We start from the raw sequence: 15,327 nt of genomic DNA, 5'->3' as shown, positions 1-15,327 counted from the left end.
GACTGTTTCTTTAAGTACTCTGCACTACTAAAAATGTAGCTACAACGGCGTAGATGCTTAGTTGTTATTCTTGAAATCTCCCAAAGATAGAGAGATGAGGAGGAATGGAGGCCACTGGAGACAACCAGAGAAAAATTAGCATGTTTCTGAAAGATCAGCCGAATTACCTGAATGTTCTCACTGATTGGCCGCTGTGAAACAGTCAGAGCGCTGCTTAAACAGAAACCATATAGATGTATAGATGCAGAAATAATATCATGAGGCATTTTTTCATTAGTACACCAGGGAGCTATAAAACGGGGAAAGAGAAATGGTTTGAGCCCTGAAAAGGGGGTATCATATGATATGATTGATCAAACATGTGTTCCAAGCATTAAAATAATTGCAGCTGCCTGGATACGATCCATTTTTCGTCTTTCGGTACTTTGTCACCTGTTTGGTTCCCGTTCAACTAACACATTAAAAACAGTCAAGCAAACACAAACAGACATTTCTCTTCTTGGATTTCGTTCAAAGGTTTCTAGAAGCCACAGAGGAATGTTTATATCTAGGAAAAATGGTATTGACAGTTATGAGCTATTTTATTTTAATTCCAACCTCCCGGCTCATGAAAACTAGTGAAGACAAAGATATTTTAGTAGTGCGGGTTTGTTTTTAAAACCGAGAAGACAAGCTAATTTGGGGTCTGGAGAAAAAAATGTCTGGATGGTTTGATTAAAATTGTAACAAATATATTTCAAGCTACCGAGCATTTACTGTAATTGTACAAGTTGATTTGCATGATGAAGACTGTGGTGATCAAAACACTGGAAAAGCAGGCAGAGGGGTCTGGATCTATTAAACAAACTGCCCCACTCCTGTCATACTAAAGTCAGACAAACCTAGATCTGCACACTGTCGCTTACTCATAAACCCCCGAGGAAAAGTTCTTATACAAAACTTACAAAAAATATGGTGAAAAGGTCAACATGAAGTCGACATGATGGCTTTAAAACACCAAACCAGATTCAATCACATCACAGAGCCCACAGACAGAAAAGTTATTAATAACATGGAGGTTAACATTAACCTCCATCTGTGTTTTCAGCCTGTGCTTCTTTTTCTATACAGGTAAAACCAAGTAAAGCAGCCAATCCCATCGCCAACATCATTGATATATATACATATTTTTCCAGGTAAAGTTCCTTCTGCTCCACGCTGAGGTTATCCTATCCTGTCCAGATTGCTGCACGCTGATCTGTGCTGTGGCGTCTCTATTTAATGCAAGCTACAATCACACAACACGAGTAAGCCGTGACTCACACGTCAGTCTTGATTTATACCTGGCCGTGGCCTGCACAGGAAGCTTCCTGTCACCTCTAATGCTGTCTCACTTTATTAAGTATTGCTGTGCGCTGTCTGTTTACGTGTTTACTTAAAAGATATTCTCCATTTGAATCCAGTTGCTGCGTGCATTCTTTTGCCTGTGTGTGTTCTGATCTGTTTGACAAGGACAAAATGGCTATTCTCCTATCCTGTCATGCTATGTGCAAGGTGTTGCCCTGTCTGCACGGGATTCTCAATGTGACTCAGACCTTGAATCTGTAAGAAAGCTGGGGCATCACACAGGGAAGATAGATGACTTTGTTCAGCCTGAAAATATGAAATTCTCCCCTTTGTATATGTGTACGTGTTTGTGTCTGAGAAAGAATAATATTGGTAGAACTCCCCCGTCTGAAGTAAATGTCAGAGCAAGATAAATAAAGATTTCCCCACAAGCCTTTATTGCCTATTGTTATATTGCATTCCTTATGCAAAACCTTCCTGCGGCGGGGACTATGTGTATGATAATGTGTCAGCATGTCTGGCATCATATCTACAGTTCAAAATACGACAGTGCACATGTTGTGTCAGACTGTCTGTGTGTGTCTGCCCTCTATCAAAAACTCGGTATATAATAATCTTACAAACCAGGAAGCAAATGATTTCCTGCTTTCCTGAGTTAAGTATTTAAAGGATAGATGGCCACGCCCCCTTTCGTCATCCACGCTTCTTGATATCTCCTTGACATCATGAAACGTGTCATTAAACCATCTTTGTTTGGTGAAAAAAAATAGCATAATTATAAGTTCAATTAGACTAATTCAACATTTTCCGAGTCCCTTTCAAGTGCAAGGTGAAAGCTGTACGGTAATTCGAGCACGCTGGGGAGGATCTGGAGTAACTCTGCTTATTAAAGTGCTCCAGAATAAAAATATATATATCTTGATAATAATTATCCATCCGTTTACAGCTTCATAATGATTGCGCATCACTTTGGTTTCATTTTATTTCTGTGTGAAGTTTGCATGTTCTGCCTGTGTCTGTGTAGATTCTCTCTGGGGACTCTGGCTCCGGGTTATAATAAACTGCCCGTAGGTGTGCATGTGAATGGTGATCTGCCTCTCTGTGTTAGCCCTGCGACACACTGGACACCTATCCAGGGTGTGCCCCTCCTATAGCAGCTGGGATTGGCTCCAGCCCCTCCTGCAAAGCTTGGAAAAGTTGAAAATAGACGGATTGATAAATCATTCTTTAAAGTTAATATAGTATAAAAAAGAGTTGGATGGCAAAACGTTTTACTAAAACTCGATCCAGATGATGGAAAGGCAATCTCCATACACTCCCATGTCAACATGCACAAGTTCAGAGCAGATTTAAAGATGTTTTTACTCTTTATTGTGGATTAAAGATTGCATAGTTATGGGCTTGGCCACTTGACCAACAGCTGGATGTGACTGTGTGTCAGCTCAGCTAATTCAAGACAATCAAACTGATCTTGTTCCCCGTATTTGTGGTGCTGACAACTTCTTTAATGAGGCTCAGGAACTCACTGAGGAAGATCTGTATTCAATCATTCCTGCTGTTTTACTCTTTACATCACTTCCTCTTTCTCATTGTGTCAAACTCGGTTCTTTCTTCTTCGCTGTGTCATTTCTTTGCCCAACTTCTGCTTGATCTCTGCCACTACCGGCTTCCTCTCTATAGTTGGACTCCGCTCTGCTAGGGAGCGTAAGCAGAGTCTAACTGCCAAATAATTTCTTACTGAAATTCTGTACTTCAACAAATTAAATTCAGTTCTTTCAAATGATCTCGCCTTACTGAAATGCTTTTATGAGGATGGATAAATTGGCTCGCTTCGTGGTTAATTGTACTAACAGCTCATCCAAGAAATCTGCACCCACTTTTGGCGAGTGAAATTTGGATGCTGCTTGCTAACCAAGTTTGCTAACTTTAGCTGATTAGCGCGCCACCGTCTCATCCAAATATTGTCACTTCAGGCTCCAACCAAATCATTATAGCGACAGCAATAAAGCTAAAGTTGAGACCTCAAAGCAGGACTTCACAAAGTCTATCACTGAAAAAACAACCAAACTGTGTTTTTGGAGTTTGTGTTGAGTCTAGCAGCAGATACCCACTGCCAATAAAAAACAAATAAAAGGTTGTGTTTCTTCACTACAATACAGTGTGAATATAATTCTATGAGCTTTTGCTGTGGTCTGAGCAGATTTCTAATTCAGTGCTATAGGATCGGGCCTAAAAGACACATAGTCCATTTTCTCTGCGAGGCTCACCCATCGCCCCGGAAGATTACTCAAGCGGTGAGGGAAAGAGAGAAAGAGCCAACTCATTAGATACGGCCACAGACTTAGTTGGCTCAGCCTCTTACAGACCTCTTGGAGTAGCAGAGAAAAGACACAGAATCCTTAATGACACTCGGAAAATGTATTATCGGCATCATCCTGATTTTTTTTGGACGGCGCTCTGCACAGCTGGTAGAAGCCTCATTCTTGGAATACATCTGTGGAAGTGCTCATCCCTGTCATTCCTCAAAGCAGTCAGATTGTTCAGTGGAGTGTACGATTACATCCAACAATGCACACATGCACACACTTTTCTAATACTTAATATCTTGCCATCTTAATCTGTCTTCCTTTACTTTATTGAGCTGTGCCAGTTTGGTAACTGCAGTTCTGCCGACTACAGCTGCAGACATGACTGCACAACAAAGGGTAAGCTAAATGCATGTGCATGGAAGGTGTTTCAGTAAATGTATGTTTTAAATAATATTGTTAGCAATAGAAAACCTGCACGTTCATACAACTATTGTAGTAATTCAGTTTCATTTATATAGCACCAAATCACAACAACAGTCGCCTCGAGGCCCTTTATATTTTGAAGACCCTACAATAATACAGAGAAAACCACACAATTAAATGGCCCCTTATGAGCAAGCACTTGGCGACAGTGGAAAGGAAAAACTCTCTTTTAACAGGAAGAAACCTCCAGCAGATGTAGGCTCAGGGAGACGGTACAAAAGACACGCTGTGGAGGAGAGCCAGAGATTAATAGTAACTAATGACTAAATGCAGAGTGATGTGGAAACACATGGAATGAAGAAGAAACATTCAGGGCATCATGGGAATCTCCCAGGAGCCTAGACCTATTGCAGCATAACAAAGAGAGGATTTAGGGTCACCTAACTATATGCTTTTTAAGTATAACATTGTATATCAGCACAATATTGCCATCCGTGAGCAAGTTTTCACTGATCTGGCTCAAAATCCAGGCAGACATACTGTAATAATCAACTATTATCGTGACCTTCTGTCAGCGTGTGTGAACGGGGAAGAAGAACAGGAGAGGATATTGGAAAGCACAAGGAATTCCTGAGACTTTGACGGTGCTTCATTTTTCTCTCCTTCTCTATTCCCTAGTCCCCTTCTCCTTCCCTATTTGCATCTTGTTACAGTTGTGGAGATCAGAAGGAGCTCATTCCGTCGGGAGATTATGACTCTAACGTCTCAAATATAACAAAAGTACTTCATATCTTGTGTCTCACACTCTGGTTTGAATTACTGCCTGCAGGACTTATCCAGACGGGATCACACCACATACGTCCACCATTCTCCTACTTAGGCTACGGGAACCCAGAGAGCGAGCTTCCCACAGAGCTCCCTTCACCAGCTCTTCTATTCCAGCCGTGTCTCTAGACAGTATGTTTCCAACCTCCCTATCTCCCTCTCTTGCTACACTGTTGCACCTAATTCCTGAGGAGAAAGTAATTTTCCTCTCACTTGAAATTCCAGATCCATGTGCCAATCTCTGGATTTTATAGCTTTTGTGGGGATAAGGCGCTGCGTGCAGAATAAGCCCCTGAAAGGAATTTTGTTGGTCAGGAAGGAGGGCAACTATCCCGTGCCAGTTTAGATCTTGTTTGCTTTTTCCCTCTCTCTCACGCTCTCCCTCTCTGTCCATGTACCTAGAAATGCAGAGATACCACGCCAGGCTTTTGACTTTGGGCTCCACGGATCTTGACATTGGCTTGATGTCGGCCTGATCTTAAATCCTTGGAGAGGAGCGCAGTGGCAATCCCTGCCAATGAGCATTAAGTTTTCATTAGGCATGCTCAACCTGCTGCAGCTCCAGCTGCCCCCCTGGCAACTCATCCCGAGGCTTTTATTATTGTTTTTGAACTACAGGCCAACATCAACCCATGTAAGGAAGCTCTACAGTGTGCATGCCATTCGTGTAGTGTGTGTGTGTAGGTGTGTTTCAGCGTGCGTTTGTGCGCCTGTCGTCTCCAATATATTTGCCGTTCTAACAGTTAAAGCCCGTTGCTCCCTGATGAACCGTTAAACGAGCGTAGAGGAAAAGACAAACATATTGACATACTTGCACTTAAGCACACATGCTCTAACTGACATGTACACATACTGTACACGCAACCACGTATTTCCCCTCTGGTCATAACTGAGCACTGTGCTGAAAGTCAGCACTGCATCCATCTTTCCATTTTATGACCTTTGTGAGGTCTGACACTTGATTCACCCCAAACAGCCTATGCATCACAGCTTGGACTCGAGCCAATCTGCCTCCACTGCTGCTCTGCTTTTATTTTTTCATTTTTTCTGCCTGCTCTGATTTCTTTCCAGCATAGGGTCAAATATGCAGATGACAAAATGATGACAGCTAAGCAGCCAGAACAAATACCGGAGAGTGTGAGAGAGTGACTAAGTGAAAGGGATCATTTGAAATGAGGAGATGGGAAAGAGAATGTAAATTCTCAGGTGGGGAAGACAGAAATATTATGTGAAACGGAGCGATGGAGGACAAGGCACTGCAACTGGATCTCATTCGTTCTCCAGGAGTCTCAGCCGCTCGCGTCCCCAGCTGGGCTGGAAAACAGCGCAGCAAGGTCAGAGCCACTTTACACATTTCCTGATAAATCCATAACCTACATGCAGTTCAAAGCATGATGACTTGACCTGAATACCGTATACTTCAAAATCTGTTTGGATTTCATCTGTGCCACAAAGTGCTCGCAAAGTTGAGAGCCACGATGATAAATGCTAATGTAGTATGCTAAACGTATAATTCAGTGTGATCTTTACCAAATGATCTTTCCTTGTATATAACGCTTGGCTCTCATTTTATAATGCCATTGTTTCTGTTTAGCACACTGAAACCAATATTCCTCATTAGGCCCACGTCTTCACAATAAACTAGACCTAATCAAGTTGTCCCACTTGTTTATCGAACACGAGCACAAGCAGATGCTGCTTCACGCACAGCTTTGCTTTGCTATTCTTAAGGGGGCCAGTACTATAAATTTAGTCCAGGCACTTGAAATGATCCAGACTTCTGTTTTTTGTTTTGCAAGGATGGCAAAGCATTTTTATGAGAAATCCTTTTCGTGTATTCATGGAAGGTTAAAGAGGAATTATTGTGCTCATTTTGGACTCCATATTTCTCATTCTTGGACTCGACTAGAGTGACTTTCCATGAATCACGGCACACAAAAAAATCCTTATTTATCTTATACTGTCCCTTTATACAGCTCCACAGTTAATCCACTGTCTGAAGCAAGTCATTGTAGATCCTCACTTTTAAGCTAATAGCCAGGGCTGTGTGCACAAGATGACTGTGATGGAGATACTCACTCATACTCATATTATACATATGATACACTAAGAAGGGAATAAACTGTCAGGAATGAAGCTTTGAGACCAGTCTGAAGCCTCAGCGTTTGGCTCGGCCATGCTTAATAAGAGCATCCACCACTGCAACAGAAAATAAGGAGAAGTGCAAAATCTATTCTTTTAACTATAAATGTTGCTAAATCTCCTAATGTATTGCACCTGAAACAGGTCCAACTAGTCAGGCCACAGCACACCAATGATCTGTTTACTTATTTGCAACCACACAAATAAAACACACAGCTAAGTTTAGTACTAGAGCATTTTGAATGCATTTGAATGAACAACATCACAAAATGAAATCTAGCATTTTCTCACATACGCACATAAAAAGCATTTTTTCTTCTCGTTGTAAATATAAGCATATTTGAATAGAGTCTCGAAGGTTTCCTGTTTCATTTGTTGGGAAATGTCAGGCACAAGCTTGTCAGTATGAGTCGTGTTAGTGCATCCACTTGACCTCAGACTGGGGATCTTCTTGGGTTATGAACATTCGCGGCATGCATGGCTAGCTTGATTTGTGCTGACTCACTTGCAGGGCAGCACTGAAATTCATTTTCACTCTGCAAATGGAGGTTTAATTTTCAGATGAGTGTACATGGCAAGGGGTACCAGCTGTATACATAGAGTATGAGCACTCTGATGTCGCTTCCACTGTGCAGCTACAGCACTATTACCTTTACATGATAAGGGTGTTAGTGAGTTAGCCCTTGGTCCACTCTCCTGCTCTCCCATGAGACTGGGGGAGGATGCATAATGTCTTATTTAATACTGAGCAAGGACTTGACAAAGTCAGATGAGCTCATATGATGTGTACAACCCACGGACATGGCTGATTCTTGAAAAGGATATAGCACCACGAGTGTGCTTTTGTGTAAACACATTATTTGCCTTCAGTGTCCTGTAATTATTTACTGGTCTGTAAATCTACTCAGGATATAGCAAACAGCAGTCAAGCATTTCACTTCTTGGTATGTTGTGTTTCAAGCAATCGCTGATACCACCTTGAGTGGCTGCTCCAGGAATTCAGCCTGGGCCTCGGCACCACCTCATCCAAAACATCGAACACCCAGCTAGAAGCAGCTGCTGCTCGTGACTTTTATGTCATAGGCAAAACATGTGCTTTCCAAATCACCTGCAGGGGAAGAAGAGGGTTTAGAGATTAGAAGGTCAAAGAAAAAGGGATTCAGTTAAAGACCATAAACAGTAACAGTTTCAGAGCTACAAACAAAGCCCGTTCACAGTATTATGAATTCATCAAACTGTTGTTTATTACGTTAAAGTAAATATGAAAAAGCCGCAAAGAAAATGAAAAGCAGGTGCCTCAAAGCACGCGCTCGCTGCTTGGCTTCTTTTTTTAGCAAAGCACGGCACATTTAAGTTTAAAGTAGTTTGTCATTTTCAGAAGGACGCTTGAGCCTTTATTTGTAGCCACCCCCAGATTTGGTGTGATGAGCACGAGACCTGAGTGGAGGAATGACTGAGCTACGTCTTGGTTTACATGTCTTCAAGCTTGCTCTGGTTGAACTTCATTTTTCGCAAAGTCACACATTGCCTCTCCTCCCTGGCCTTACATGTGTAGCACACCGGCCTAGAGAGCAGTATGTAACCACCTGATGATCACCAGTTGCTAAAGAAAAATTTGTATTCAGCCAGTTGTGAGCAGTCGCTGTTAAACTGATTAATAGTAGGTCTACTGACTGGCCATCGAGTCCATGGTAACCACTGGTTGGTAGGGACAAATGTGACTGTAGGAGGTCGCTGTTGTTAAGTGAAACTGGTTGTAAAGAACGTGCTGAGCCAAAAACCAAAACAATATTACTGATAATGGGAAGACTTTCATCAATCAACTCTATAGAATGTACTATATTCAGACTCTAATACCAGCAAAAGCTCCAAATAGAGGTTTAAATGCTTTGCACAGCCATTTGCCTAATGATAGTCAATATGAACCCATGTAATGTGTAGAATATATTCAGATTCTGCTATTTCTGCATGTAAACTGTTGTTTTAATGCTAAAAAGAGAATCTGCTTTGTACCGTATAATAATCGTCAGAGTTCTGACAAAAGAAACTCAGGGTCAAGGGTCATAGCTCTTAATTACGAGAAGGTTGGTTGATTTTGCACCCATGAAATGTTTTGTATATTAACTTGAGCCCCAAACAACAGAATACATTATTCATTTGTATATATTATACTGTTCAGAATAACAGCTACACCTCATATTTCCAGCTAAACAAAAAACCCTATTTTTCCATATATTTGTGTACAAAAAAGCTTGTCTGTTATTTTTCATTGTTGTTGTATCTCAGGATGGGAAACTGAACAGACTGTGAGCTGTGCTGGTGGAAAGGTTTGGACTGGACCAGCTAAGACTGGTTTAGCGTGGGTAGGCACCAGGTTTAAGCCCAAAAGAGGTCTAGGTTTGTCTGGTTCACAGAGCAGTGAAATGTGGCCTAACCCATTTACTGTTGGCTTTTTGAACACGAACGCACTCTTCCACACACTGAATAACGACAAACTAGAAATCACATTCAGTGATTATGTGTGAGTAAAGACATTTGCCCTTCCAGAGCTACTAAGTACAGTGATGTGGCTTTAATGTTCTTTTCAAGTTGAACGCTCACGTTGAAAGGCTTCATTGTCTGCTCTGTGCGTAACAAGATTTCTCTCTGTGCTGACCTCTCACTGCTGATTCACTGTCACTATTTATGCAACGAGCAGGTGAGACTAAAGAAAGAGGCAGACTGTGGAAAATAAAATAATAAAATTCATTCATTAGAAGTTTTGGACATGAGTCCATCCTGAGCTTTTCCAGTTTGCATTTAAGTGCAGATTGAAGTTTTTGGGGTTTTTAAAAAATTTTTGTAAAGTGTTCTTTCTGGTATAAAGCAGTAAACACAGTCTATTACGTTATCAAACAGTACCAAGACTAAACCAAAGGGAAGCCTGCTGATTTGAATGGATTTTCACCATAATACCAAAGAACAATTCAAAGTGAGGAGGAAAAACAAGATTTATATGCGGCGTGCATTTCAGCCACAACACAGCACAAACTTTGCTAGAAAAAATAGTCAATTTAGTGTGGGACACAGCATGACAGCTCCCTTGTTGCAATGTTGTGGAGCTGAGTGACAGCGGAGGTTTTCACAATTATTTGAGGACTGACATGATACATTTCTTTTTGCCTAGACATGTTTTAGTAGCCACAGCTTTGGATAGGAATGTGATGTTGCATTAAATGGCTTGATGGAACCGATGTCTGCTTACACTGTCAGTAAAAATACCAGCTATGCATCCACTGCGATGTCAATATGTGACACATGCACCGGTTAAAAGCACACGATGTGAAAAGTTCACCTAGCAAATGAGGTGATAACGCTGATCGGCCTGTGGCTGTGGAATTATTAACAAAGCACCGTGGTTCATATGTTGCCCCGGAAACCTTGATGATGTGAATTGTTTTGGACATCCAGGTGCTCAAATGTATTAGATAAAATACTCTTCTGAACCTGGTTTACTTCCTCTTGACACAGATTAAGCCTCAATTAAAAATGGAGTTTTGCGGCTTTATCCATATGAACAGATTACCAATGGGTAACTTAACTTACCAGCCTTAGGTTATATATTTTCTTCAGATATTAGGCCAATACACATGCAGCTGATGTACTTCTGATTGCTGTTTCATACAAGAAGTATCTGCCGATCCTTTTTGAAATGTATGTCATGACTTAATTTCTGTTTTAGTGATTTTTGGACATTATTTCGGTGCTACCTTTATTTTAATGATGATCTCCCAGCACAGTCTCAAGAGCATGGAGGAGGAGGAGGAGACTTCGGGAGACAGGCATTTACTCTAACAGAGCTGGACAGTGGTGCAGAAGGTCTGGTATCTGCTCCTTTGTGTAGAGAGGAACAGGATGAGCACTGCAAAGAACTACAAAATGACCTGAAGCGGGAATGTTTCTGACCAAACAATCAGAAACAGACTTCATGACGGTGGCCTCCTCTAGTGCAGCGGTCCCCAACCCCCGGGCCACGGGGGGCTGGTCCGTAAGTCGTTTTGTACCAGGCCGCGTGAGTTAAGGTTCGGGTGTGAAATTTATGGTTTTCAGGGTTTTGATCGTTAACTTGGTTCCCCTGGGTCTTTTCCCGTGTTGTAGTTGTGTGTCTTATTTTGAAAGAAATATTTATGTGTTACCATAGTGACCAGAGAGCATTAAGAGGCAGAGAGGAGGATGTTACTCTCAGTGTTGTTGGTGCATTTCTGGAGGACGCTGCTAATAAAGTTAAACAATTACACAGTGAATTTGCGTTTATTATTATATTTACAAAATACCACAGTTGTTGTCTTGGTCATATCATTTTATTTCATTGTATTTATCTGCGACACCTTAAAGGCCGGTCCGTGAAAATATTGTCTGACATGTCCGTGGCGCAAAAAAAGTCGGGGACCGCTGCTCTAGTGCGTTCTGTTTTTATTGTTTGTACTGTGGAGCCCAATTGTTTTTTCCATAGCAATGGCACCCTGTGCTTTTTAACATGAAAGCACACATACATATTGGGATGAAATCCTCAGAGCAGTTGACAGACCCAACGCTGGTGCAGTGGGTGCTGGGTTCCTCCTGGTGCACAACAATTTCCGGCCTGATGTGATGAGCGTATGCACGCAGTTGCAGGAGGATAAAGGAAGTGATACTATTGACTGGCCCCGATGCTTACCTGACCTAAATCAAATAAAACACCTCTGGAACTTTATGTTTCGGTCCATGTGACGTTGCCAGGTTGCACCTCAGACTGTCCAGGAGCTCAGTGATGCCCTGTTCCAGATCTGGTATAGAATTCCCCATCCTCTCATTAGTAGCCTGCCCCAAAGTTGTTATTCATACAAGCATATCAGGACCATACAAACTACTGAGTATCATTTTGAGTTGATGCAATGAAATTTCTGCAAAATCGACTATCTTGGCGCATCATTTTTTCACTTTGTCTTTGGATTCAGCTTCTGTAGGTTATTAATTTTCAGTTCCATCAACTGATGTGGCATCCTTTCCTTCCTAACACATTACACATCAGTATAGAGATCCATCTTGCCATTGAGATCTGATGTGTTTTCAAAGTCTTCCTTTAATTTTGTGAGCAGTCTAGTCTAAAGCTATTAATGATGCTGTACATCCCCTACCACTTCTCTCTTTGGTGTGCACTCATGAGGAACTTTTGATGGACCAGAATAAAATGACGACTCGTGTAGAATTCGTAGAAATGATGTAGGACAGTGTGGGCCAGCAAACAAAACAGCACACGAAGAGTAAGAGCGAATGCTAAGGATGAGAATATAGAAAATAAAAGAGCAAGACAATAGAAAGAGAGAGTCTTTACTCAGGGGAGCAGTGTTTATATCTATGGCTGAATACATAAAGTTGGCTGAGCGTGAGAAAGAGGCTAACAGTGAACGCAGCACACACTGGGAAACTGAAGCAGACCTTAGGGCTCTCAGAAAGCTCAGAAATCAACGAAGGGTGGATAATCTATACACCAAAACTATTGTGGGAAAAGTGCCTTTGCTCTCAGTGTATTAAAGTGATAGAATGGGCACTTCTCTATGGTCCATTTATGGGGAGAAAATGGACTATGGTGTAGGTGAGCCATAGCAAGCTACAAAGATATAAGGCATTCTACAGCTTATGGCCAGGTAAGTGTAAACACAATATAGGGAGAGAGGTTGTAAAGTGTGAGGCAAATGCGAAGCGCCTCTGGTACTATTAATAATATATACATATATAAAAAAAATCCCATACATTTATGTGCATGTGAAAACACAGAAACAAAATGATTAGCTGAGTATTAGCTGAGTAAGGAGGTCATTAAGTAGAGGAGGAGAAACACACCTAGACAGCAGTTTACACATACAATCAAACACACAAATATGCAGAGAGGGGGTCTATTGATTTGACTTATTTCACTGTGTCTGCAGTCGCTATGAAACACCTGCCCCAGACATGAGCGCAGCTGTTTGTCTTGGCAGCAAAATCACAACCCTGTAACCCGAAATGACCCCAATCCATCACCCGTGTTGCACACAAACAACACGCACATATACGTACACACAAGGACGCCTTTTCCCGAGACCCTTAGTGAAGCGTCGAACGAGCAGGCAAAGGACAGGGCGAGCACGAGCCCTTCCTTGGAGGATCAGGGTCTTTGTTCATGACTTCACCCTGGAAATGCACATGCACATGTCACACACGTAATACATCTGCAAATTGGCCATCTTTGATCGTGTTATTCAGATAAGAAGTCAAATGGGGTGCACGTCTTGGCAGCTCTGAATGACAATGAGGGGGCGTTTCTTCATGTTGCGCTCCATCGGGAGACCGTAGACCCCAAAAAAGATAAATTACACATGCACAGAAACATAAAAGAATTGAAATGCAAGCTCATTTATCTGGGAGACACACACCAACCATGGATTTAATGTCAAATTTATAGACACGCGCATCCTCGTGGACAGCCTATCTAGAGGCAGCACTAATTTGCTGAGCTTTGGTTGTGAGCAGTGGACAAAAGCCATTAGTCCAAATGGAAGAGCTCCACACGTAACGGCCCAGCTCTGCATGTTTCTCACTGCTTTTTGGAATTTATTCAATCTTATTTTCATTATTAGAAGATATTTCAGATATCTTTTTATCCCATCTTTGACAACATGTGGACTGGCATAGAAGATAAATAATTATTCCAGGAAACTAAAGGAACTATGACCAATTCACCTGTAAAAAAAACGAAGGATTTTGCAAATCTTATGTGACCGGACTGGTAGTTTTTTTGTGTTTGTACAAGGGAAGAAAGCCTGAGTCTTGTCCTGCCTGACAACTGTGCACAGCTTCTCATTATTAACTGAAAAATGGTGAAAAAGATGACAAAACGCCCTTGTCTGGATTTGTGTGTGAACTAGCATAACAGGAGATATTTTATCTTGGCTCACGGGGCAAGGCACTGACTCTGAGGGAAGAAACAAGATAGATTTTCAGCCATAGCACATTTATCTCTATTACTTCCAGCAACACCAGGCATCTAAATTCTACTGATGACAGCCCAGGGATTTTATACCAGTTATAGGCGCAATCCTCTCATATCAAATGTTTAATACTCTGCTTGTCTCAAAGTTAGATTTTTTTTCAGGAGAATAAACAGAATGGAGAGGATGGTCCTCAAACCTTAAGTAATTGCAGACTAGGCAGCATTATTTACTCCTAATTTTGGAAGTGGTGCATGTTCAAACCTCTCAACATCAGTCCTCAGCAACTCTGAACCAAGTGCATTAGTAAGACAGAGGCTTTAAACTTAGCTAAATCCTGCTAAAGCCACTCTCTCATTCTGTTCACATGAATGTGACCCAATGAAGGACGCAGCTACATCTCTGTGTTTGAAACCTTTACCAGTGCTACATCACAAAGTTGACTCTTGAAACAAGAAGCACTCTGAGAGCACAAACTTCCACCACGGCAGCTCACTCTCTGGGTGGTAGTTACTTTTAGTCGTATTGAACGTGGTATGTATTCATTATCTTTTCTTTGTTCTTTTTAAATGTACGTTAAGAAGTGTGTACTGCAATAAAAGCCAGATAAGGGGAGCACAACAGATGTTTTTCCTTGATTATATAGACATTAAGTAGAAAATGGATAATAGGGATTGATTTCTAAATAATGTGAGATTATTATATAACAGTATACTACAGTATATTTTTCACTAACTAGGTCACTCGTTCTCTTTTTCTTGACAATACTTTCTTTGAAAATATAATGCATTTTGGGATCAGTTTAAAAGAAAGGCAGATGTGAAATTTAAACGTGAGGTTGGAAGTGAAATATGACATGATAATTTAAACATTTATATTATATTTCATATGTTATTATTTATATATTTCTATTTTCTTTAATTTTTTAATGGTTGTCTGTCTCTCTGTGTTAGCCCTACCCATCCAGGGTGTGCCCTACCACTCGCTCTATGGTAGCTGGGATAGGCTGCCCCCTGCGACCCTGATAAGGATAAGCAGAAGAGAATGGATGGATGGAAATCATCAAGTTGACCTTGAAGGCAATGACCACACTCACACGCCCACAAAGTTTTATCAGAATTCATTCAGAACTTTTCGAGCTATCGTGATTACAGACAGATTGACACACAAACACTAGTAAAAACAGAACCTCCTTGGCAGAGGTAACAATCTTGAGACACAAACTGAGCTCCTGTAGCTTCGACACTCATCTTAGTATTGCCATTCAAGTCTCTGCCATTACATCTGCTCCTGGTTTCAGCTGAGATTAAAGA

The sequence above is a fragment of the Oreochromis niloticus genome, linkage group LG3 (genome assembly GCF_001858045.2).
Source record: "Oreochromis niloticus isolate F11D_XX linkage group LG3, O_niloticus_UMD_NMBU, whole genome shotgun sequence".
Taxonomy (NCBI): Eukaryota; Metazoa; Chordata; class Actinopteri; order Cichliformes; family Cichlidae; genus Oreochromis; species Oreochromis niloticus.
Note: the sequence above shows the minus strand (reverse complement) of the source record.